Source organism: Dermacentor andersoni, chromosome 1 (genome assembly GCF_023375885.2).
Source record: "Dermacentor andersoni chromosome 1, qqDerAnde1_hic_scaffold, whole genome shotgun sequence".
In the NCBI taxonomy this organism is placed as follows: domain Eukaryota; kingdom Metazoa; phylum Arthropoda; class Arachnida; order Ixodida; family Ixodidae; genus Dermacentor; species Dermacentor andersoni.
Genome location: NC_092814.1, coordinates 33,842,158 through 33,867,064, shown reverse-complemented (window position 1 = coordinate 33,867,064; position 24,907 = coordinate 33,842,158). Strand labels below are relative to the sequence as shown.

The following is a 24,907-nucleotide window of genomic DNA, read 5'->3' as shown; positions in this document are numbered from 1 at the left end:
GTACGCTACGTATACACAGAGGTGGCCACAACACAGGCTCTCAGCCAGACCATGCTAGACGCTCGCAGAACGCCTTTTACTCGCAGCCAAGTCAAATGCGTGGCTGCAAAGCCCGTTTTCAGTCGTTCAGAACACAGAAATTTCTAGTTCCCGGTTTTTGAGCTCCTCGGCGTTATCTTTTGCGCGTTCTGCCGGCGGAAGCAACACACTCCCGTGTTATCGCTCTTGGCAATCGCTCGCCCCGTTTTCGACAAGCGTGAGTAACGAAAGAAGGTATATGTTGGCGGGGCCATAAAAAGCGTCACAACCTTGTCCCACTAAGATTCAGTACACGCCAAACTAAGCTGCTTTTTGCTAACTGCCTCACAACGCCAGGCGCAGCGAGCGTGCCTAATACCCCTGGCACAACTAAAGTCCTCTGCAGTAAACCCCTTTGTTACTCTAAAGGGCCCTTTGCAGAAAGGAGTTGCGCCGACTACACACGGCACCGCACTAACTTCCTTAGGGGGTTCCACAGATGAACGCCGCAAGAAAAATAGCGCTGGTTGTTGAAGCAGCAAGAGAGAAAACATTTTTAAAAAGCTGCGCATTTAGCTACTGTAGAACCCCCCCCCCCCCCCCCCCAAAAAAAAAAAAAATTTTTTTTTCGTTGTCGATGGCTTATAATGCGCATATTAATTTATTTTATTCGCGTTTTTGCGCTCTTAGCAGCAGTTTAAATTTGTCCAGCAACTATGTACAGTCGCTGTTTTGCTATGCTACAGTGTACTAGAATAGCTGTGCGTGCGGTTTATTCTGGTGCTGGCCACGTTTCTCTCGTCCTCTTTCACGTCTTTGTTGTCCCTTCCTTCGTGCATGCAGGCGTAACGCGTTTTATTCAATGTATTATTCGCACACTTGTGATCGCGTGACAGAAATGCGCATTTGCATCATGGTTCAGCGAAACTCTAGCGATGAAGCAAGAGTTGAGGTCGCTCTGACGCTTGTCGCTCTCGGTTCTCTTGAAGATGAGATGAACGCAGTCAAGGCGAAAGTGGAAAACATCACACGTCCACTCATCATGAGACTGCTTCATGTTGACTGCTTCAGCTGTATTCCCTCGAACCGCCGAACCTCGAACCGCCGAAGGCGGGCCTACGTGCACAAAGAACGTTGGTTTCACGATGCCAACACACCAAAGGCGACGCAGGAAATGACACTGCCGGAATGCAACATGGCGGCACTAGCGACGTGATGCGAGCGTTTGAGAGTATAGCTAGAGCGAATCTTCACTGTTCGACAAATCAAATTACCGCTAAAAATTAAAACATTTTCGCATGGTAAAAAATACCTATGGGGCACCGTAGTTGTGTGGCAGGTTTGCTTCTATTGACGAGTTGTGCACGCTGTGTGCGAGAGTAACTCCTTTTCCGCTCGAAAAGTAGATGCGCGATCTCCTATCCCGCAAAGGATCTTCGCCTTAAGGTAGTTACTCCTTTATCGTGTGTCACTGCGCTTGGACGCCTTTCCGGTAGATGTCCCCTTACCTAAAGGAATTCAGAGTGCCCGTGTGTCAGGGGTATTAAAGGTATCCCGGAAAGCAACGAAATTACAATAATGTTAGGGGTCAGAGAAAGCGTCACAAACTTGTCCCAGTAAGATTTAGTACACGTGAAAATTGCTTGAAATGCGTCGCAGACTGTCAAACAAAATGTCTCACCTTGCCGTAGTCTGATAGTGCAGTGGTGCAACGTCAAAGTGCAGAAGGGACGCAAGAATAAGCCGGGAGCGCAACAAACCACGCTACATTAAAAAAAAAAAAGAAAAAAAAGACAGACGAGTCGCCGAACAGGCGCACGCTCAGATGCGCAGCCGGCCTCGCTCGCTTCTGTGGCGTGCCATGTCTGGCGCATTGCGCATGCATCTGGCGCGTCTGGCGTTCCGTTGGCTCGTTGCTAGGCGACGCAAGAAAAGTGAGTCGCAAAGTATAAGTTCATTTATACGCAAAACTTTTTACTTTTAGCGTGATAAAATAAAGAAAAAAGACATTGTAAGTTCATTTCACATTCTTTTTTTCCGATGCTCGCGTCAGTAACGTATGGGGCGAACACTAGGCGTGACGTTTTTCCTGTTGCCACTTTTCGCCGAGTGTCCCCTCTTGTTGAATTTCGTTCTCTATGCCATAGCGTTGGGCGAAGCCTGCCAGGGCTACTTCTGCAGTGCGTGCTACGTCGCACCAGAAAATTGCGCCCACGTATTGCCGAACACCGTCCGAAGAGCTTTAGCGCAACGCTAAACTTTGCTATCGCGTTCAATGCTTCGCCCTTTGGGGGAAGCTGGTAATTTTTTATTCTTTTTTTTAATGGTGGCTTCATCGCCGATGAGAAGGGAGTGTTGTTAGTGCGCCCTTGTCACGTGGGAGATGTACATGCGCTGTAGTTCAGCGAAATGGATCGGCAGATATGCACGAAATACATGAGGCCTCCTTTAGGCCCCCTGTACTGCGTGTATTACACGGGAAGCAGCTTTAGGTGTGTGCGCGCGCTGTCCGACCTCGTTAGTGTATAGGTGTAGACCTTGCTCCGCAGAGGCGCAATTTTTACGACACACTGGCAGCATATTCGCCTATAGATTTTCCCGGATTCGTGTTCAAATCTGCGCGCTCTCCGCTTGAAGGTCCCTGCCTCAGGTTTGGGTGCAAGGCGCTGGTTCTTGTGCTCCTTGCCTTGTGCCTCAGACGCCGAGTATTATGGCCACTTCCCGACAGCGCCTCACAGACACTTGAGTTCATTTTTCAAAGCAAGCACATCGTACGTTGCGGTTGCTTGCAATTTGCATTTGAGCGCTAGACCATGCTCGTCGGCAGAAGCTGAACTGTCAAAGCGGCGTAAAGCCTTTTCGATTTTCAGCAATTCTTCATCGTGATCAAGGGCTCTATTTTGAACATTCCGCCATTTTCTTCGACGCGTAACCTAGGCGCGGTGTGTACAAAATGGTGCTGGTGGCCCCGTTTTGATGTCGGAACTTGACGCAAACTTGACCTTTTGCCTGAGAAACTGGAATGGAGGCACTGAACCTAACGAACATAACGCAACACAGTTTTCCTCATAAGTAAAAAGAGATTGACAGTCACTTAAGTATCCTTACGTGATTAGCATTGAAATCCACTTTAATTCACCTTAATTCACTTTAGTGCACCGTGAGTCACGTTTCTGTAACTTCACAACGCTACCTTAGTCCACTGCACCAGCGTTCTGAAAGCGGCGAGTGTGATGTGTGGTTCGACGAGTTGATGCTCTACTCCGCATCGCGGGCAGCGGTTGCTCTTGGGGTGCGGACACACGTCCACTCTGTGCCCTGCCCTCCAGCAGTTGTGGCATGCCTCCACTTTGGCCTTGAAATGGTGGCAGGCATATAGAGTCCCATAGAAGTTCAGCTGCTTCGGGAACGCTTGCACATTGATGAAGGTGATTAAGATAGACTTGGTTTTGCCCAGAGGTCTTGCGTCAGAGATCGTGTACTGGGAGCTCTTATTCATAGCTACCAAATCTTGGATGATTTCTTCTGGATTTTGATTGTGTAGCGCATTGTAAATGATGCCACGTACCGCATCGTCAGGGGCGGCCACGTAAGCGCGGAGTGGATATTGCACGGTGTCTAGTATCAAAGAGTCCACAGCCACATACCTCTTCGCTCGGTCCTCCGCAGGGGTACTGATCGTGAACGAGTTGTTGAATGGGTTCAGGCGCAGTTTGTCCTGCTGCCGGGCGGTGTTATAGTCAATGCGGGCGTTCGCGCATACGAGTGGGAGAAGCACTCCGCCGTTGCACTGTCGCACGCACAGTCCGCCGCCGGGTCGGAATATGACCTTGAGGTCCGTTTTGGGTAGCCTGGGTAGAGGAGCGTGCCTTTTTGGCTTGCCGGAAGTCAGCGGAGCCGTCGGCGGGGTGGTTGAACTTGAAGAGCTGCCGGTAGAACCGGCCGATGGCGCCGGGAGCGGACTCGGCGCCAGGTGTTGGAGCTTGGGGTAGGCAGCCTTCCGGGCTTCAAAGGCCCTCTGCCACCTTGGGTCACTAGCGAACTCCTCTGGGGTGATATTTTCTCCCTCGACACAGTAAGCCATCTCCAAGGACGGCTCCATGGCGCTGAGCGGCGTCGGAACAGACGCCGGTAGGCCAAGACCTAACCGGCTGTCGTGGCGAGACGCTCGTTGCGTTAGGCGTAAAGTAGGCCTATAGCGCGGCGGCCGCCGCGTCAGATAGAAAAGCGCTTCTCGCGCACAAGGTCCTGTCGGAAAGTTCCGAAGAAAGGCTACCCCCGACTCCACCCAACAACGCAGCGCCCGCAGTCGCACGAGGCTGCTCTCGGACCCCCAGAAGAAGTCGGACAGGGCCTCTCGCTCCAGGACGCAGTCCAGGTCCAGATCCCGATCCACCACCGGGCGCGGCCGGACCAGGAGCCGCTCCACCTCCTACCCTCCTCTACCTGGGACGGAGATTCAGTCCACGAAACAGGTGAGCTGGGGGCCGCGGTCTCCGTCTCTCGAGCGGGAAAATAAGGAGCTCAGGGCCCAGCTTCAGAAACAAAGTGCCGAAATCGCCGAACTACGTGAACAAATTCAATCACTGCTTAAGCGCGACATGCATACGCGCAGAACCGACTCTCCTAATCCCCCACCCGCCGCTAGGGCTCCCTCTGTCAGAACCCCCTCTGCGCCGCAGGCATCTAACCTTCCGTCACAAGCAACGTCCCCCACCAGGAATCCCCCCCAGAAGCGCCGTGCGCAGACTGACGGTAGCGGAGAAAATTCCCAAAACGGGACCACTTCCATGACAGACTTTGCAAACGCTATCCAAAGCATGCAACAAAGCCTCATGGCCATGCAGAAAGACAATGCCGCCTGGATGGCAAATATAGCTAATAGACTCACGGCGCTCGAGAAACGGCAGGGCACCCAGGAAGCAACCGTATCTCAGATACAAACTCAGCTCAATGGGCTGCTAGCTTCAAATTCTACAACCTCGGCCTCCATAGCCGAGTCCCTTCACAGTCATCATCATGGCAGCACGGCCTAACGGGGCCGTGGTATGGCAGTGGAAATGCCGGAGTTACAGGGCTAAGCGCAGCAACCTCCAACTCCACCTACAGTCCCTGCCCACAGATCAAACGCCCACAATCATAGCACTTCAAGAAACACAAGGGCCCGCAAAGCTCCTTAATTACACACCTTTCGAGATAGCCAATGCGACATCCAGCAGGGTAGCCACATTGGTACACCGAAATTATACAGCTACGCTCCATCCACTTGATATTCCGGACATTGATGGAGTGCTCATAGAACTTCTTCCCCAACACAGACACGACACCAGTCTGTTTGTGCTCAACATCTACAGCCCCCCCAAGGGCCCTGCATCCCCGCTAGTAACGGCGATACGTAAAACCTTAGACATTTGCGGAAGGAACCCATTAGTAATAGTGGGCGACTTCAACGCAAACCACACTGCCTGGGGATACAGAAAGAACTGCCGGAAGTGTACCACGCTATGGACGCTCATCCAAAATGAGGGGCTCTCGCTCCTCAACGATCTTAATTTTCCCACAAGGATCGGCAACAGTGTCCAACATAACACAAACCCGGACCTTACTCTCACTAAGCACATACCCAATGGTACATGGCTCAATACGCTCAACTCATTGGGCAGTGACCACTTCATCCTTAGCACCTACATCCCTACCCGTACGCTCTCCAAGACACAACGCCGCCAAGTCGCCATCACTGACTGGGACAGGTTTCGAAGGATTAGAGCAGCCGCACCTGAAACCATCGATAACCTGGACACGTGGGTGCAGCAACTAATGGCAGATACCACAATGGCCACATCCCAGGTACCAACCGCGTCAGACTCAGAACTCGCAGACAGTAGGCTATTACACATGTGGGAGGCACACAACAGTTTACAGAAACGCTGGCTAGCAAATAAGCACAATCGCAAACTCAAAACCCGAATCGCGGCCCTTGTCAGGGAAATAGAAGAGCACGCAACACACCTAACACGCCAACAATGGGGGCAGCTCTGCGACCGCATGAGTGCGAATTTAGGCCTAAAGGACACGTGGTCATTCCTGCGATGCCTGCTAAACCCCGAAAATAACAAGATCCAACAGCGCAAGAGTCTTTCGCGGCTGCTGCACAGCAACCCAGCGGAAGACAAAGCACTACTGGACTCTCTGCAAACCCTATATCTGGCGGACCGCACAAGGGTCCCCTTACCTCCTTACACCGGCCAGGACAATCCAGAACTAGATGCAGACATCACTGTCTGGGAAGTCCGCGCAGCCTTACATAAGCTCAGAACGACATCCGCTCCAGGGGAGGATAACATCACGAACAAAGCCCTTCGAAACCTTGATGACAGGTCGATACAGGCGATAACCCAACTCTTTAACTCGCACTGGGCCGCAGGAACCCTCCCACCACAGTGGACCCATGCAAAGATAACCTTTATTCCCAAGCCAGGCAAACCGCTAGATCTAAAAAACCTACGTCCGATTTCACTCACTTCATGTCTAGGTAAGCTCTTCGAACATGTCATACTAGAAAGACTCCAACAGCATATGCAAACACATAATCTCTTCCCTCACACAATGATTGGCTTCCGCGGGCATCTATCCACGCAAGACGTCATGCTTCAGCTCTCTGAAGAAGTCCTACACCCCCGGCATGTCAAACGCACAAGAGCCATACTAGCACTCGACCTGACCAAGGCCTCTGACAATGTGGAACATACCGCAGTGCTGAACGCCTTATCCGATCTACACGTAGGCGGGAGAACTCACGCCTATGTCACAGCTTTCCTACAGGCCAGGACTGCGGTCCTTACTGTGGGAGAACTGACAACAGACAAGGTCCAACTGGGTAGCAGAGGCACACCGCAAGGGTCAGTGCTCTCGCCACTCCTCTTCAACCTTACTCTCATTCCCATGGCCAGAGACCTGGCAAATATTCCCAACCTCTCGCACTCCCTGTATGCAGATGATATTACCTTGTGGACCACTACAGGCAGCATAGGCGACATGGAGGCGACCTTACAAGCAGGGGCCGATGTGGTGGTGGAGCGGGCTATGGCAATAGGTCTCGCATGCTCCCCGACCAAGTCGGAACTTCTTGTTCTTCACCCCCCCAAGAGTCGCACAGACCCAACTCCAAACCCCAGCATCCGTATCCACATGAAGACGTATTCCATTCCAGAGGTCACACAGCTACGAGTGCTTGGCATGGTCAGGCAGAACAACGGCAAACATACGGCGACCTTGAACAAACTCACCACCACAGTACACCACACTATGCGCCTCATTAAGCGGATAGCCAATAGACACAATGGGATGAGAGAGCATGACTTGAGAAAGTTAGTGCAGGCTTTTGTCATAAGCAGAGTACTATACTCGCTCCCATACCTACATCTCAACCGGACGGAAACGGAAAAAGTGGATGCCCTTATACGTCAAGCGTATAAGACTGCACTTAACCTCCCCAGGCACACGCCAAACGAGCGCCTCCTTCGCATGGGGGTACATAACACATTTGATGAGCTCACGGAAGCCCATCGCACAGCCCAAATTGAGAGGTTGTCCTCTACCACCACAGGTCGGCACATCCTGGACAAACTAGGGCTAATCCCGACTTCCAAGGCCCATCAGACATGTCCTTTACCATCGGACATACAAAACTGCATCACTATTCTCCCCCTGCCTAAAAACATGCACCCCGTGCATCACGAGGCACGCAGGCAGACCAGGGCAAAAGCCCTCTACAAACAACACGAACACGACCACCTCACTGTGTGTGTCGACGCCGCTAGTTACCCACAGAAACCAGCCTATGCCGTAAGTGCAGTGTCCCATCAACTTGGTTACATCACAGCTGCCACAATACACGCGCGCACGTCCATAGAGGCGGAGGAGGCTGCCATAGCGCTGGCCATCTCAACCACCGCTGCCGAGGTTATCCTTAGTGATTCCAAAACTGCAATCCGCAACTACTCGAAAGGCCGAGTTCATGACCCGGCACTGAAAATTCTCAATCATCAGACCCCCCTCAGACCAATTAAGCTCATCTGGGTGCCCGCGCACGCAGGCCATCCAGGCAATGAGATGGCCCATTCTATCGCTCGAGTAGCCGTCAACCGAGCCACGCCGTCCGATGACCTGGATAACGCCAGAGACCGATTGGTCGAATATCACGAGATCACCCTCCACTACCGCGAAATGCGGTTGAGATACCCTCCCCCAGATAAATCTTAACAAAATTCCAACAAAGTACCTGGCGCCAGCTTCAGGCACAAACTTTTCTTTCTCCAGCTTTTCTCGCCCTGGTTCATCCAGGCCTATATAAACAGGAATGTACGCTCTGCGGCGCACCTAGAGCTAACTTCCATCACATTATGTTCTTATGCCCTGAGCTCCAGCCACCCTCTGAGTGGCAACTCACCGACGTAGAGGGATGGGAGACCGCGGTGTCTAGCTCCAACTCAGCCGACCAAATACGGCTGGTGGACTGGGCTCTGAGGGTCGCCGAGGGCCACAAACTCCCGGACACCCTACGCGCTCCTGAGCCCCCTCACAAGTAATGTTGTAAAGAGGCTCAAACAATAAATGTTTACCACCACCACCGCCAGTGTGATGTGTTCATGTTTGCTTATGCGCGTTCACACCATGCTTGTTGATTAAGTTACTCAGCGAATGTTCCCAAGTCTATCGCAGTCGATGCTTCGCCTTTCGGGCAAAACGGCGACTTTTTTTTTTTTTTTAACGCGTCTTTACTCTTTGTGCCGTAGTAGGGGGCTCTGGATTAATTTTCACCACCTGGGGTTCTTTAACGTGCACCTAAATCTAAGTACACGGGTGTTTTTGCATTTCGCCCCCATCGATATGCTGCCGCCGTGGCCGAGATTTGATCCCGCGACCTCGTGCTTAGCGGCGCAACACCAAAACCACTAAGCAACCACGGCGGGTGAGACAAATTATGCCGCTCCTCAATGGTCCGGGGGAGATATGAGTCGTTAGACAGGTCTGTCCTGGAGTCACACGGCCAAATCTTACAAGCATATTTGCTTGGTGAAACATAATGCGGGGGCGCGAGGGGGTGGACGGTCAGGGATGAATTGCCGATTTATTGTGGTTCGATTCCCGGCTGCGGTGGACGTATTCCGATGGAGGCGGAATGCAAGCACGCTCGTGCACTTAGATTTTGGTTCACGCGAAAGCACCCCAAGTGGTCAGAATTAGTCCGGAGTCCCCGCAAAACGGCGTGTCTGATAATCAGATCGCGGTTCTGGCACGTAAAACCCCAGAAATTTAAAAGTACGGGAGCATGGGACCATATCTTTGTAAAAAAAAAAAGATAAATAAGTTAATTAATTATGCGGATCCTACGCACTTGGAATTTATGCAATACGAAGCTTTCGTGAAGCGAGTAATTAAATGCTATAAATTAGCCCATTTCATTCCTGCGTGTTTGGCGTAACGGAAACTGGCGCGTGCGTACGTGCTCTCGCGCAGGCGCATTGTGGCACACGCAGCGATCATCTCAAATAGCTGGCGTCGGCAAGGTAGACGTATACGTGCGATTGTGGCCAATGCTACGCAGTCCAATTTCGAAATTTCATTGGACGGCGTAGCACTGGCCGCAATCGCGCGTATACGTCTACGTTGCCGTCGCCAGCTCTTTGAGATGATCGCTGCGTGTGCCACAATGCGCATGCGCAAGAGCACGTACGCACGCGCCAGTTTCCGTTACGCCGTGTGTGTCCAAATGTAACGTAACAATTTTCGAATGACACTACTCATAATTCTATGCAATAAAGAAGAAGAAGAAAAAAACGTGCTGTTGTGGCCTAATGGTTATAGTACCGGCCTGCTATACCGAGTTTCGAATCCACGATTGGGCACGTAGTTCAAATTCTTTCTTGTTTTTTTCTTTTTTATGATTATTCGGCAAGACAGCAGCCCTTAGCGATCAGCCACGGTCAGGAAAGTCCGGGAGGGTTCGCAAAGAAAGCTTCGCTTGAAAAAAAGAAAACACACACACACAGAGAGTGAAAACAAGCTGTGTGTAAGCGAAAAAGTGCGCGCGCTGGTTGGCTTGACGGTATGTGAAGGTCGCGTTGCTGCACTGCCGTTCTTCCGAGGCTTTGCGTGTAAATGAGGCTCGCTTCGATCTCGGCTCGCTCTCATTTCGAGGCATGAGTGAACCGTGCTCCCTGTTTTCCTCGCTGCCAACCTGCTCCGAGCGGCCTTGATGTATGACCGGTAAACGGCAAGGCTCGCAGTGAACGCTGCTCGACATGCGACACACGTCGCCATGCCAGGTTAGAAATGTCGCACTTTGGCCGCGCGTATTGTTAAGAGCAGGGAGCTAGAGCACATCTAATGCTTAGGAACTTGTTCGTGGCAGAGCCTCTTGGAGTGGCTAATAATTACAAGTCGATGATGTCAGAGGTATTGCGTTGGCTAACGCTTTTGTTGGTTGCTGATGTGCGTGCTGTATCTTTCATATCCAGTTTGTATCTTGCCCGACACCGTCAGTACAAGTTGTCCCTTTGAAATTTTTGCTTTCCGCACGAGAACCCTTGCGCCGATGTGTGCGATTGATCACGGTGAGCTCGTGTCATAAAGTGCTGTAATTAAACTCTTAGCTGTATCGTGCAAATGATAACTTTTTCGTAGTTTCAAACCTGCATTGTAATACCGTGAGCTCTTCCGTGACCTTAAAGATAGGTTGACGCAGCTGTGTGGTTCTCTTGCTGGCTCTTCGTTTTTTTTCTCCCTTGTTTTCTTTGTTCGAGGAAACATTCGTAACATTTTTTTTCTGCAGTTTTATCTTTTCTTTTCCGGAAGCCCCTCCTTAGACATAATAAATGCGTGGTTCCAGATACCCAAAGCGATTTGTTTTGTGTAGTTAATTCAATAAGAAACGGTACTTAGCCCCATGTTGGGAGGGCGTCCTGGACGTGTCGCACGGAGGTGTTAGGAACGGCCTGCAGAGGTGCCGACATGCAAAGTTTTCTCAGCCAGCTGCGAGCGTGGCGAGCTTCCCCGAAGCGACCATGGAAGCCTTCACCACCTGCCGCGGTGATTCGTTTCGTAGGGACGACGATGTGCCGCGTCAACACCCTCTCGGCGCCGCTATGACTAAACGCGGTCGGCGGACCAAGCATTGTTCGTGGATTCGCCGTGTCCGCTGTTTGAAGCAGGGGAAGATATTTTGCGCGGCCGTCTCATGGGGCTTAGAAGTCATGGACGAACGCGGTGGCCATTGTCAGCGGGTTCAACACTGGGATGAAGAGGCGCCGCCTGCCCGGGCCAAGCCGCGTGTCTCCAAGAACCCACTCACCTCGGCGTGGTCAGTAAAACCTGTGTGGAAGTGTGTGTAACCCTCCCCCTAAAAGGCGGGTCGACTAGGATGACGTTGGACGCTACGAATTGGCGGTGAACTGCCGTTTTTCCCTCACCTAGGGATCTAGGGAGGACAGTATTTACAAGCAGCTGTTGTGCGGCTGCTGAGTATGCTTTCTCTCGCAGTCATGCGAGACTGATGAACTGCAACGTCATTATGTAGATACTGTAAATAAACCCATATTCCTCGTTCTCGATGAGAAACGTCCTCAGCGTGGATAAGTTGGACGACGGCATGGGCCAGCTACCATCTATTTCATCATCATCATCAGCCTGGTTACGCCCACTGCATGGCAAAGGCCTCTCCCACACTTCTCCAACTACCCCGGTCATGTACTAATTGTGGCCATGTTGTCCCTGCAAACACCTTAATCTCATCCGACCACCCAACTTTCTGCCGCCCCCTGCTACGCTTCCCTTCCCTTGGAATCCAGTCCGTAACCCTTAATGACCATCGGTTATCTTCCCTCCTCATTACATGTCCTGCCCATGCCCATTTCTTTTTCTTGATTTCAACTAAGATGTCATTAACTCGCGTTTGTACCCTCACCCAATCTGCTCTTTTCTTATCCCTTAACGTTACACCCATCATTCTTCTTTCCATAGCTCGTTGCGTCGTCCTCAATTTGAGTAGAACCCTTTTCGTAAGCCTCCAGGTTTCTGCCCCGTAGGCGAGTACTGGTAAGACACAGCTGTTTTACACTTTTCTCTATTCATGCATCTATTTCTCATTATGCATCTATTTCATGCCCGACTCCAAACATGACAGAGGTGCCCTCTCTTGGACAGTGTACTAATCATGTGAGCAGGAGAGAAATAACGGTGTGACGCCTATTTCTTTTTTATATATATAATTCGATGGGGGCGAAATGCGAAAACACCCGTGTACTTAGATTTAGGTGCACGTTAAAGATCCCCAGGTAGTCGAAATTTCCGGAGTCCCCCTCTACGGCGTGCCTCATAATCAGAAAGTGGTTTTGGCACGTAAAGCCCATAATTTAATTTTTTTTAAATATATAAATAAATTATTATAATTGGGCCGCGCGCCTGGCCCGTGAGCTGTGCTCTGTGCACGATCTCTTTTTAACTGCACTAGACACTCGTACTGCACAATGCGCCGTTATCATCTGACGAAAAAATGGGCTGCTCGGTGACGATGGCAGTCTCCTCTGCCGCGCACGTGTTACTCGCAAGCAATACATTAGCCTGGTTGACGTGCCAGTTGCCCGAGTGCGTTATCACGTTCGCCTGCGTGATAGAGTTCTTTCATCATTGTGTTTGTACTAGCCCCCGATAACGGACGATAAGTACGCGAGGCGCGAAGGCGTCAGCGGCCCGGTTTATCGTTGCGTTTGCCGATGTAACAGTTCGGGGTCTATTCGCGAGCACTGCGGGCGCCATTGAACTCGGAGAGCGACTGCCAGATAAACCTCGCGTGCTCCGAGATAAGTTCGGTGACAGTGCTACCGAATGATGCGACGCGGCGAAGGTGTGAATAGTGTGTGTGATAGCGTGCAATCACGGACGTCACCGCCGCGGACGTGTAGCGCCTGGCAGCCCGCTATGGCCGTTGCTGTTCTGCACTCTTATCTCTGGTCGCGCGACGTGCAGGTCGCCCGACCTCGGGCGATCGAACCTGGAATGACGCGACAGAGCGGGCCGCGTCGGAGGCCGCCGCAGTTGGCGCCGGAGCTGCGCATGCGGGAGGCGCGCTGCCATGTGGAACCTGCGCGCACCTCCGCGCAGGTGCTCGCACGTCGTAACGGGAAGCGCGCCCAGTGCGACGTCTTCACACAGCGTTAGCATGTGCCGAGGAAAGAGAATGCTGGGGTGCTGCTTCGTCTGTAGTTTTTTTTTTCGTTTACTTTTAAAGCGAAACTTTCATTGCCTCTTCCTTCGACTTTTCCACTGCTGCTGCTGTCAGGCACACCGCGTCGGGGGATCACAGCGTGTGCATACATGACCGGAGCGAGAGAGGAAAGCCGACTCTAGAAACCCGTTTTCACCCCACCGCGTCGACTGTGCACAATGCCATCTGGAGCTCCCTGGCCGTCGCCACATTGGCCGCTTGACAGCTGCAATTATCCATCTTAAAACTTTTTGTGCGCAAACAAACAGGGACGAAGAATAGGAGCAATACAAGGACCTCCTATTCTTCGTCCCTGTTTGTTTGCGCACAAAAGTTTTAAGATGAATCTGTTCCAACTAGGCCGACTCGCAGTTATGCTGTGGTTATCCGTGAAGCATTGCAGAAACTGCAGCGCTTTCCTTTCTACTGAGGTGCGAGTCCAGAGGGGACGTAGATAGAACTGTAGGGAGGGGGGTAGGTGACTTGAGAAGGCAAGCAAACCCCACTACTATACGACTGCGGTCGCGGGGAAATAGGATAAGCTTAAGTTCAAGGTACGGTACGTAGCTGCTATTTCTGAAAAATAAACACCATGCTAATATGTCAAGCGGACAAACTACGCAGGGCGTGCAGAAGCAGAGCCGCATTAATTGAAGCGCACCGCAGGGTCCAGGCGACACTACGGAAGCGGTCGACCGTTAAATCAACACTTCCGTGCCCGCCGCGGTAGCTTTATGGCACTTCTTACACCGTGCTTTATGGCTATGGCACTGCTAGAGGCCGTGGATTTGATCCCAACTGCGGTAGCCGCGTTTCGACGGGGGCGAAATAGAAAAAGCATGTACACTTAGATTATGGGAAACGTTAAAGAACATCACGGTGTCAAAATTAATCCGGAGTCCGCCACTACGGTGTGCGTCATAATCCGAGTGTGGTTTTGGCACGTGCAGTCCCATGACCCAGTTCAAGTTTAATATTTCTGCCACAATGCGATGTGCCATGTGAGGCAATGACTATGCTCAACCCTCTCAGAGGTTATGAAATATGACTCACAACAACGCCTCAAGCAAACGCGACTTGTGTGTTGTGTGTACTACGTAGACAAACAGCAGTGGTACCCGCATGGTAACGTTTGACATCAACTCACCACTCTCGTGTTTGACTAAACATTGAAGAAATTAAGCTTTAGGCGTCAACATCACTGCTAATTATCGTCAATCAAAGCAGCCAGTACGGAATGCTTCGCTTACATCGATTCCCACAGTGCGTGGGATCTGCATAATTTTTTTCTTTCCTTTTCAAAGCGGGGAACGCGCATATCGTCACGAGGACCATTCTGCCGAGTGCAGGCCTGATTGTAGTACGTTCTCGTTGGCAACCAGAGCCGCAAATTCGCGTGCCGACAGCATCGCCGTGACTCGGCTTTCAGTCGCACACGCTGCGATTTCGCGCCACCAAATTCACCGCTCAGCTTGCGGCACGTGTGTCCAGTTCCTGACCTAGGGCACCGCCGCGCGCTAGTAGGAGCGCATGCGCTCCTCGCGCGGACAGAGCTTAGCTCGCGACGCGTAAAGCAAACGTTGACACTGGCGCGCGTCTCGTACCTAAAAATATCGCGTCATTTTCATGGCCCCTCTACAGGACGACGGCAGCATGCTTTAGTTGCATACTCCGACTGAAGCAGCGCCTGATCGAGTTTTTTCATGACACTCCTTTGAGCTCGCAGTTCGAGGCTTAATGTGTCGCAAATATTGCCGTCGCTTAAAGGAAGTCAAATTATATGTAGTGCGCCTAATTACATAACTAGTTATTATTAATTAATCAACTCCATTAAATGTTATATTGAGAGCAATAGTGTCAATCAGATAATTGTACACCGTCCTTGTCCAATACGTGCTACAGTTTTTCCCTCGCCTGAAAGAAGCCGCGTGACTAGTCCCGCGGCTATTTTCCGTGTTTCACAAGCGCACACACACACACACATTATTATTATTATTATTATTATTATTATTATTATTATTATTATTATTATTATTATCAAAGTTACGCGTGCCGTGCTATTCTGCCTCTTTCAGAAACTAGAGTACAGCGAAGGATGAACGCATGAAGTGGGTCTCTTTGGATCAAGTTGGGACGCTGTGTGAACGCCTCTTCGGGCGATGAGAGGAGTTTCAATGCGCAGTCGAGGCTCGCGTCAGCAGGACTTCAGGCGTGTGCGCCACGTGCTGCCCCCGTGCCGTCCTCCGCTTCCGCGTGGCTCACTCCTGTGCCCGGCTTGGGGCCGACGCAACCGCTCTCTTTCTTGTGGCGGCTTCCGTAAATAGTTCTCCCTCTCTGTATTTTCGGTACTTGGGCTTTTCTAGTTCGGACGAGGTCCTGCAACGTTGAAGAGCTGTGTCGCGGGCCGTTGACAGGCAAATTTGTATAGCGAACATTGGCTCGGATTTTTAATTTTAACTTTTGTCCTGGGCTTGAAGTCAAGGACATGAAATTGTGAACTCGAACCAATTTCTCGTCAACGTGAAAGTGCGTGTAGTTTTTCTTCCCGGAAAAATACCTTTCCATGTGTAACTACTCACGTCCACCTTTTGCTATATAAGCAATCTGGTCAGATGAACATGCTTATCGGTTTAGCGCGCATGCACACGCACACACACACACACACACACATAGAAAGAGAGAGAGAGAAAAAAAATAAAGGGGGGTTAGTACACAGCCCGTTAGGTCGCTCTGAGAGATATTTCTGTCTGCACCTTCTTGCATCTTTAGGCGTTATGGCGGGTGGCTTGAGCTATCCCACCTTACCCCACCGAGTCCGATTATGCTGCGTGAATTAAATAAAAAAACTCAATGCCCTTCCACTCCGTGAAGAAGGATGACCAGCGAAGCTGTGTATGTGGGCCGCATAATGGCGAACTACACCTCCGCCGCGGGTCGGCCCGGCATTGCACCATCTTCGAGATCTGCCACGCTGGAGTTGCTTGAAAGAGCGTCATTTGCTTTGTATCCTTCTTCGCTTTAGTGTTTACCCTCCCGCCGCAACATTCCTTCGCAAACGTTTAAGGAGGTAGAGCACGCTTAAGCAGGTGGTGTGTCGAGCACGTCTATCAGGGCAGTGCTCGTCGTCTTAGTACCAACGGCAGCTAAGTGCCAGAAAATGGAATTAACGTGTTCGTTCGTGCGTGCGTGCGTTCTCAGGGAGCTCTTTCATTTGGCCTAACTACCGTGTGGAATCCAGGTTGACTGCGGATGTCACGTGTACACTAATGCCCCCGTGACACTAGGACACTGATCGCTCCATCTGTACCTCTATTATTGCTCTGTACTGCGTCTTTGCTGCATCGCGGCACGCTGTGCAGAGAAAACATGAAATGTAGCAATATTTGTGGGACCCAAATTACATTTGATTGGTAACAGCAGCTGTGGTCTTGGGAATGAGCTTAACGTGTCTGTTCGCATCACCACTTGTGCCACCGAGGCTTGTGACGTCGGAGACGCGCTGCTCGGAGCTAAAAAGGGCAAAGGTGAGGAGATCCCCTGGGTTGGCGCATGGTAGCCGAAGAATGGCAAGGTTGTTGCGTGTGAAATGGGAGCAGCCCGTGAGCGGTACGGAAACGGCGGCTATGAGCTAGAGAATCACTTGAACGCATCCGTCCGAAACACTTAAAGGGACACTAAATATTAATATTAAGTCAACGTGGACTGTTGAAATACCATCCCAGAAACCTCGAAACGTTTGTTTCATGTGAAGAATAGACTTATTTTAAGAGAAAATGCGTTCTGAAGCGTCCGCGTACCTCCAGCGCAGTTCAAATCGCCCGCCCTCCGATTCAGGAGTGGTTACGTCATGGTCTCATAGTGACGTTGCGCCGTTGGTGAGTATAACGGCGCCCGCAGACGGCGCTTCGACTTTTCTGCGCAAAACGCAAACGCGCGGCCAGAAACAGGGCCAAGACAGAGCCGACAGCAGCGCGAAAGCGGAACTATGGTGGCTAGCGGAAGGCTAAGCGCGCGACGATAAGCTGGTTCTTTACGGACGACCCTGACAACGACACATTGGCTCGCGATGATGGGCTCGACTTCAGCGATTTAAGCACTGATGAACGTGACCTGCTGCTGAGGGCTCGCGCTGCCGGCGTCGTTGTGTACTACTACGACGGCAACTGTATGTCATGGCTATACATATTCGTACATTTGTAGCTTTTCCTTCGTGAAAACCAAATGCCGCACTCACCGCCCCGTCTTCGACATGCAGTTGTTCTTGCGCTTCGGAGAATGCAGGCAAGACCGACGGAACAGCGCTACGGGAAAGAATTGCTTTGAAAAGCACTCCACACGACTTCAGTAAGTCGGCGTTGAACTCGTAATTCTCTGGACGAAAGTGCAGCGAGCACACTATGCGATTTTTCAGCTCTTTACCAACGCGCTGTGGCAGAGGTACTTAACCACTTCGAACGGAGAGGTTCACTCGTTGGCACGTAGTGATAAGTAACGTTGGATTCGCCGCTGCAACTGCGAAAATGTTATTTTTTCTTAGAATCGAATAGAAGTAGACAAGTAGCATTTTCTTCCGTCTTATAATCTAATGAAATGATCTTTTTAATACGAGTAGTTGAGTACTAGTGACATAAATTATGATGAGGAGTGCCTTCGTCATCGGGCTAGTACCGGAATGTCGCTGGGGGGTCTCAAATCGTGTCATGCGTTTACCTCAATTTCTCGGTTACTAAAGCTCTGTTCGCGATTATATTGACGCCTTCGACGTTCTAAAGCATTGCTTTATCACTTTAACTTGATTTCATAGTAACCTTTAGTGTCCATTTAATGAACTTAATCACTGTGGGAGTTTCTAGCAGCATAAGTAGTTCAGGAGATTTCAAATACGGGCAGGTAATTATGCCTATGCACTCTGAATACTTATCGTCACTTTAAAGCTGCCGTTCGCAGTAATTGAGTTAATGGCCGCGTCAGATTAATAATAATAATTGGAGACCGGATGGTTAGACACTAAGAAATGCTGTTTTAGGCGTCTATAACAGGCACTAAGGCTGTAATTTGAGGCACATATAGGTACCAAGTACTGTCCCTTAGGCATTTGTAGGTTCAATAATCAAGTCCCGCTATGAATTTGAGGATAAATTATGATTTTCTAAGGAACACAGCCCACGAAACCCCGGTTTTCTGAATTTTCTTTCATTTTATCGATAAAACGGAATGTGGCAAGTTGCGTAGGCTACAAGATTTATCAGAAATCTAGTGATTAGACACCACGATAAAAATTGTGAGAACAGCGACAAATAAACACAATCTGAAGATTTTAGAGTTTAATGTCGCGCCTTTTTTTTCTTTTTTCTTTTTTCTTTTTTTTTCACCGAGAACTGGTTTTGTATGCAGAAAACGATCGCTCAACATCCACAAAAGCTCGTGGCACATATTTGTAGCTCAGAACCTTCGATGATCTAATGGTCTCTGGAATTACAGAATGTTCGCCGGTTAGAGCTTTTTCATATGCAGAAAACCCGGAATTTTTGTCCGAGACAGATTGAAGTTTTGAAGCTAACTCTATCAGCAACCCTCAAAATTCTGCTTCCTACAGTCACTACGTTCTAACCTTTTCTTTAAAATTTATGCAACAAGCTCACTCAGTTCGGTGCCATGGTGGCCTAGAAAAATGATTTCTCCGTTCTATGGTTGGGGATGGTGGCTAACCTTTATTGAATGTCCAAATTGAGCCCCACATTCTGAGTCAGAATTGTGCCGTAGCATTCAAGTTTCTTTAGGATGTCGGCTGAAAGCGTGAGGCGAACGCACAAGGGCGTCAAGTCACGTTCAAGTGTATTGTCGCGTAGCGTAGTTTGAATCCTTCTTGCAGTGATGGTCTCGTCTGCTGCAAAGCTATTAATAATAGCCTTTATGCCGGTAAAGTATTATTGGTAATAATCGGCTGCCATCTGTCAAGTTCCCCAGTCGGTGAATGATGACATTGTAAACAAAATAAGACTAGGACAAAACATAAAAAAATGAAGTTAGGCTGCGAATGTCCAATGTAGGCACCAACATCAAACTAGGCACATTTAGTCACTATAAAGGTGCCACTAAAATGTTAGGCCTAGACGCATAGCTCGTTCTTATATGTTAAATAGGCACGATAAGGGCGTAATGAAAACAAAAATAGACTTTTTTTCCTGAAGTTTTCTGTAATAATAATAACAACAACAATAATAAGAATTCTCCGAGCCCTTCAACTTGTACAGAACAATCTTTCTCACCTTGAATACGCATCGGCGGTCTGGAATGAAAGCTCTAAAACCAACAGTGACTTCATAGAACGGGTCCAGAAAAAGTTGCCAATGCTATAATGTCCAAAGTATACCATATGCTGCGCTGAATTTCAAACCTCAAAATTTTGGTTTAAGCCCAGGAAACTTAACGTATAGAGTGTGGTAGCGTATTCGATACGTTAGAGCGAGCTGAGAACAAATCAATTACCAATTATTTATTTACTATGCTAATAGAGATTTAACTCGAACGATATTTTATACTTTCCCCCCCCGTAAGAATGTACTCACCATGTCTAGAAATTAAGTTCAACAAGTTCTACTTTTCCTTGTTGTGAAACAGTTTGGGCATTCCATCGGGCACTGGTCATTATAACGCCAGCACTGAATCTTCTTCTAGCGCAGTTGCATTATGGTCACTACTATCGCTTTGTTGCCGACGTAATCACGTTGACCTTCTGTTTATTAAATAGAAGTATGGAGTTTACAAATCCGTAACTCTGCACCAAAAACAAATACCGAAGTTTTCTCTAAACTGCATCCGTTAGTGCATCTGAAGCGGACAAGTTTGATATAATCATGTTCTGCATAAGTGAATACAGTCATGTTTTGTTAATATGGCCGCCTGCCTTCCCCAGAAAAATTGTTCGTAATGTGAGTCGTCCGTAATAACGAATGAAGGTCAAGAACACACACATCAAAGAATAGATCCAAAAGAGAACACTGTTTATTCAGCAAAAAGAAGAGAAAAAAACGAGGAGATGTGGGTTTGCACTGATGTCTTCGATCCTACTGTATTGTCCAGAGCTATGGTGTTGGGCTGCTGAGCACGAGGTCGCGGGATCGAATCCCGGCCACGGCGGCCGCATTTCGATGGGGGCGAAATGCGAAAACAACCGTGTACTTAGATTTAGGTGCACGTTAAAGATCCTCAGGTTAGGGTGGCTAGAAGCCCTACCCAGGTGGTCGAAATTTCCGGAGTCCTAAGCTACGGCGTGCCTCATAATCAGAAAGTGGTTTTGGCACGTTAAACCCCATAATTTAAAATTTTTTGTATTGTCCAGAGAAGCGTCCAGCCTTGCCTTTTATGGGCAGCGAATATTGTCACGTAGTCGTTGTAGCGGCGAGCGCGGTCATCGGTCATCGAAAATCTGGTGCTCGGCGAAGCGTGTCGGGTTTTAAACATTTATCATCGAATGGTTTTAGCCTTCTCACTGGTCGTCGCGCCAGTTCCAGAATGTGCTGGATACGCGCGTCGTGCAGGCAATCTGATCCCCTGTCCATAATAACGAGTCAAAAATACATGTATTTACCCGTTTCGTCCCCAGAATAGCCGTCCATAGTCTGGACTGCGGGTTTCTATATTAACGGGGCAAAATTGCATGGCGACAGACCGGTCGCCGAAAAAGTCGTCCATATTGCGGGGTTTCTATTTTAACTGGGTCTATATTAACGAGACACGACTGTATGTTACAATTTCTATGAGGGTTAATTTTCCAAAAGTCTTACTTACATATTATAGGCATATTTTATAACTCTACATAATACATCAATCTCGTCCGCTTTAGATGTATTACTAAGTGCTGTTTACAAAAGTGCGATATCACTTTGTATTGCCGGGGTAAAGAGTTGCAAACGTGATAGTTTCGATGTTTTTTTTATTTTGCGATTTTCAACCATCTTTATTAAAACGTTGCCGGCCTAAATCAAAATTCTGATTCCTACAGTCACTAGGTTCTAACCTTTTCTTTTAAATTTATGCAGGAAATCTAATTCATTTCAGTGCCGTGGTGGGCAAGAAAAACGATTTCTCCGTTCTCGGGTGTTTAGATAGGAGCCCCCCCCCCCCCCCCCCCCCCAAGCGAAACCTTCTTGACGAATAGATTACTTATATAGCACAGAATTCAAACCTATAAAGTAATGCCAGTTGGTTCACTTCTATACTGCGTAATCAAACACTACAACGTGGCATAAAAACTCGTTATGTAGTGTCAGCTCATAGGTACACATAGGTACGCATACCGCCCGATGTAACGCGGCTCAAGATTTTCAACGGCTCCTTTGAATTTCTTCTATGCCTACCCCATTCTTATACCATTGGATGTGTGCCCATTCCCCATGTGCTGCTGGGACGTAAGGGGCATAGAATCCTGAAATTTGTTTGCACATGCGTCTTACTTCTCTGTGCATGCACGTCCTCGACAAGTAAGCTTCGTACATCGGCTTCGTCCTCGCGACTACTAGCTACTACGGCTACACTCGACGAGGCCGTACACTGTACATTGCATCTGCTACTGCTGCTCCATTCCTGCTAACTTTCCAGCATTGCGTTGAATCTGCGCGTCTTTATTTCTCTTTTTTTTTTTTTTTTTGCTTGAATCTAGAGCAGTAAATTTTGCAGTGTACGCTCGTAAAGCACCTAGTGCTTCTATGTAGTGCTTAGTAGACGTGCACTTCTCCGGCGGATAGAGCCTCTAAAACTCTGGATAAACCTTGAATTTAGCGCCGATATGCGAGCGTATACAGCTCGGGAAAACCTTGAACAGGAGCGTTCTCGCGGCAAAAATACTTTCCTCTGGAATATGACCTCATATAAGGCGTTTAAGCCGATGTTTGAAGACTGTTTCGACGGGCTTCGTGCAAGGTTCTTTGGAATTCGCGCAAGCAAATAAAAAATAAATTAAATGAAAAAACCGGAAAAGAATGGTTGTTCGACGAGAAGATTTCTTTGCCTAGCACGGTTTACGGACTTAGCAAAGAGAAAGGGCGCATGCCGAGCGGTTCGAATATCTGTAGAATATCTGCACGACAGGTGCGGCGAGCGTCAGCGCAAGCGAACGCTGGCGCAGCGCATATTTGCACGCGCGTACAAGTGCTTAATGGGTGCACTGTTTTCAGACTATCAGGGGAGGAATATTAAGTAGCTTCGCATCTTCTAAGGGCGGTGCGCCTTGACTCCAGATCAGTCGCGCTGGCAAACGAAGGAAGCAAGAAAAGGAATAAATGAAATAATTTTGCCAGGAACGTCGCGCAAGCGACGAGTGCATACCTCTCTCGGCCTTGGATTATTGCTGATAAAGACATGACGCACCTATCTCCACCGCTGCATAGCTTTCTTGTTTTCATATTCTAAGCGCGAGTACGCCTACTCGTATGGCACACGCACAGCGAGGAGAAATATTGCTCCCGCCAAACGAATTCGCCAGCGAAACCGGACTGACTTACCGCCTTGCATTTTCGCGTCGCACGTCGATGGTTTGGAAGGCAGTTTAACCAGCTTGTGTTTAGCACGGTGGCGCTAGACCAGACTTGTACACCCTACAAAAAAAAAAAAAAAAGTTACCGATTACAATGAAAATTACTTCATTCAAAATTAAAATTGATTACAATTGTCGATTGCTGCCCCACGAAATTGAGCAATTACACAATAGTAATCGATTACTTCTACTACGCTTTTCTGCGAACTTTTATTGTCATTGCATAAAACAGTATAAACAAAACCAGCCGGCCTGGCACTTTCCGTGGGTCCTCCGCAGCCATTGCTTGTCTGCACTGACAACTGCTTCCAAAAAATTTCGTCGGTCATCGTCCCTTTTATTTGTTGCAAAGGCACCAGGAACGACACTGAAAACATGCTCGAGGAGGAAAAAGAGGGAAAGACAGGGAGCTTAATTAGCCAGTTCGCTCGATGCGCGCGCTGCGGGAAGTCGGACGGTGCCGTAATGCATGCGCATAAGATTGGGGCTGTTCAGCAGCTCGGTCCTCTTAAATTTAAAAGCTCATAAAGGGACTTTGGGTCCTCTATAGCTCGCCGCGCTTCATGCTTGCTGGGAGTTGGGAGAAGACGCTCCCGGTTGGGCCAATAGAAAGCTGAAATGATCTTCCGTGTGTGATTTCCTGGCTTTAACGTCCTAAGTGGCCTTCGCTTTCGAGACATACATCAGCACCTGGTCAATTTGTCGGCCAACATTTGGCGGAGCGCGTTAAGTTGAACAAACAAATACTCAGCCCTGAGGTTTGGCTGTCTGGAGATGCGCATTTGCGAGGCTGCTGCGTGGCACAGTTTCGAGCGTTCTAATTTTCGCCAAATTCAGGTTTTCGAAGCTGCCTCGTTTGTTACAGCTTGTCTTTCCAATTAAGTAGTCGGTTACATGATTAGTTGTTAAAAAAGTAATCAAAATACAGGAAGCGGCACCGAGTAAACAATGTAATTGCTAAATTACAAGAGTGTAATTGATTACAAGTACTATGTAATTCGTTACGTAGAGGTATGCGCAAGACCCGCTGCAGTGGGTCTTTAACGGCGTTCTGTTTCTGAACACAAGGTCGCGAGTTCGATTATCGGCTCGTGGCGGCTGCGTCCCGAAGGGGGCGAATGCAGAAACGGTCGTGCAGTGAGTTTAAGGGGTTAAAACTAATCCGCAGCACTGCCCCCCCCCCCTCCCCTCCCTCCTCTAGGTATATACGGCGTAGTCAATAGCCAGATTGTGGCTTTATAACGGTAGACCCCATAATTTATTTCGTTTCCGTTGTGCGCCAGCAACTCCACGGATTCATAGAGTACAATAGCTATAATAGTGCGTTAAAGTTCCTGCGGGTCGAGAAGGCGCAGGGGAGCCGTCATGGCGCCTTCGGCAAGCGCCCTGCTGGTTTAAACGCCGACTTGCGCAACTATCGCACATGGAAGTCGGCGCGCGAGTGTTCGCACTTCACAGCCTTCTGAACGCGACTTGTTGAAGACTGACCTGAACTATCATCGTCCCCCGGATAAGCAGCAAAATGCACTTATCACCCGCTGCCGTAAAGGGCCATTCTGCAGCCATAAATGGTTGCACAGCTTCTTTACGTATAGTGTTGCTGTGTTTCACAGCGAAGCTGTTTACCTTGCATCCCCGAATGCGTTGCCGGGGGAGGGAGAGGGGGGGAGGTGACACCCTGGCCGGCTTACGTCCGTATCACGGCGCGTGGACGGGAATGCGTGGGCCGATCCCGGAGATAGTGCAATACCGGGTGGACCTGCGGCGGAGGTAAAGCAGGCTTAAAGCACTCCGCAAACTTCCAAAAATAAGTTTAATATCTCGGGTTCAAATAGAACCACATAAATTCGGCGTTGCAAGAGAAACGCTATATATACATAGTGTTTCTTAGTGTAGCAAGTTGGCCTTCGAATCATGCGCTTTATTGGTTTTAAACCCTGCTTGACGACTAATGAGAGGGCGAAAGGGTGTGGCGGCGGCGCCTGTGCACGTTGTCTGGGCTTCTGTGGTCATAACGTCGCGCGCGTCGGAGGTGCCGGTGAGGCTACACCAGCGGTGGCGGCGTATGCATGGGAGGGGCGGTGACCGCG

At 49.4% G+C, this 24,907-nt stretch overlaps 1 protein-coding gene and 1 pseudogene across 1 annotated transcript in view; one reads left to right on the top strand and one right to left on the bottom strand.

Moving 5' to 3' along the window:
- The window catches only part of Ae2 (anion exchange protein Ae2), a 356,548-nt gene that overhangs the window by 199,794 nt on the left and 131,847 nt on the right, over positions 1 to 24,907 (top strand). The window lies entirely within an intron of this gene.
- On the bottom strand, positions 24,534 to 24,681 carry LOC126546437 (U2 spliceosomal RNA; annotated as a pseudogene).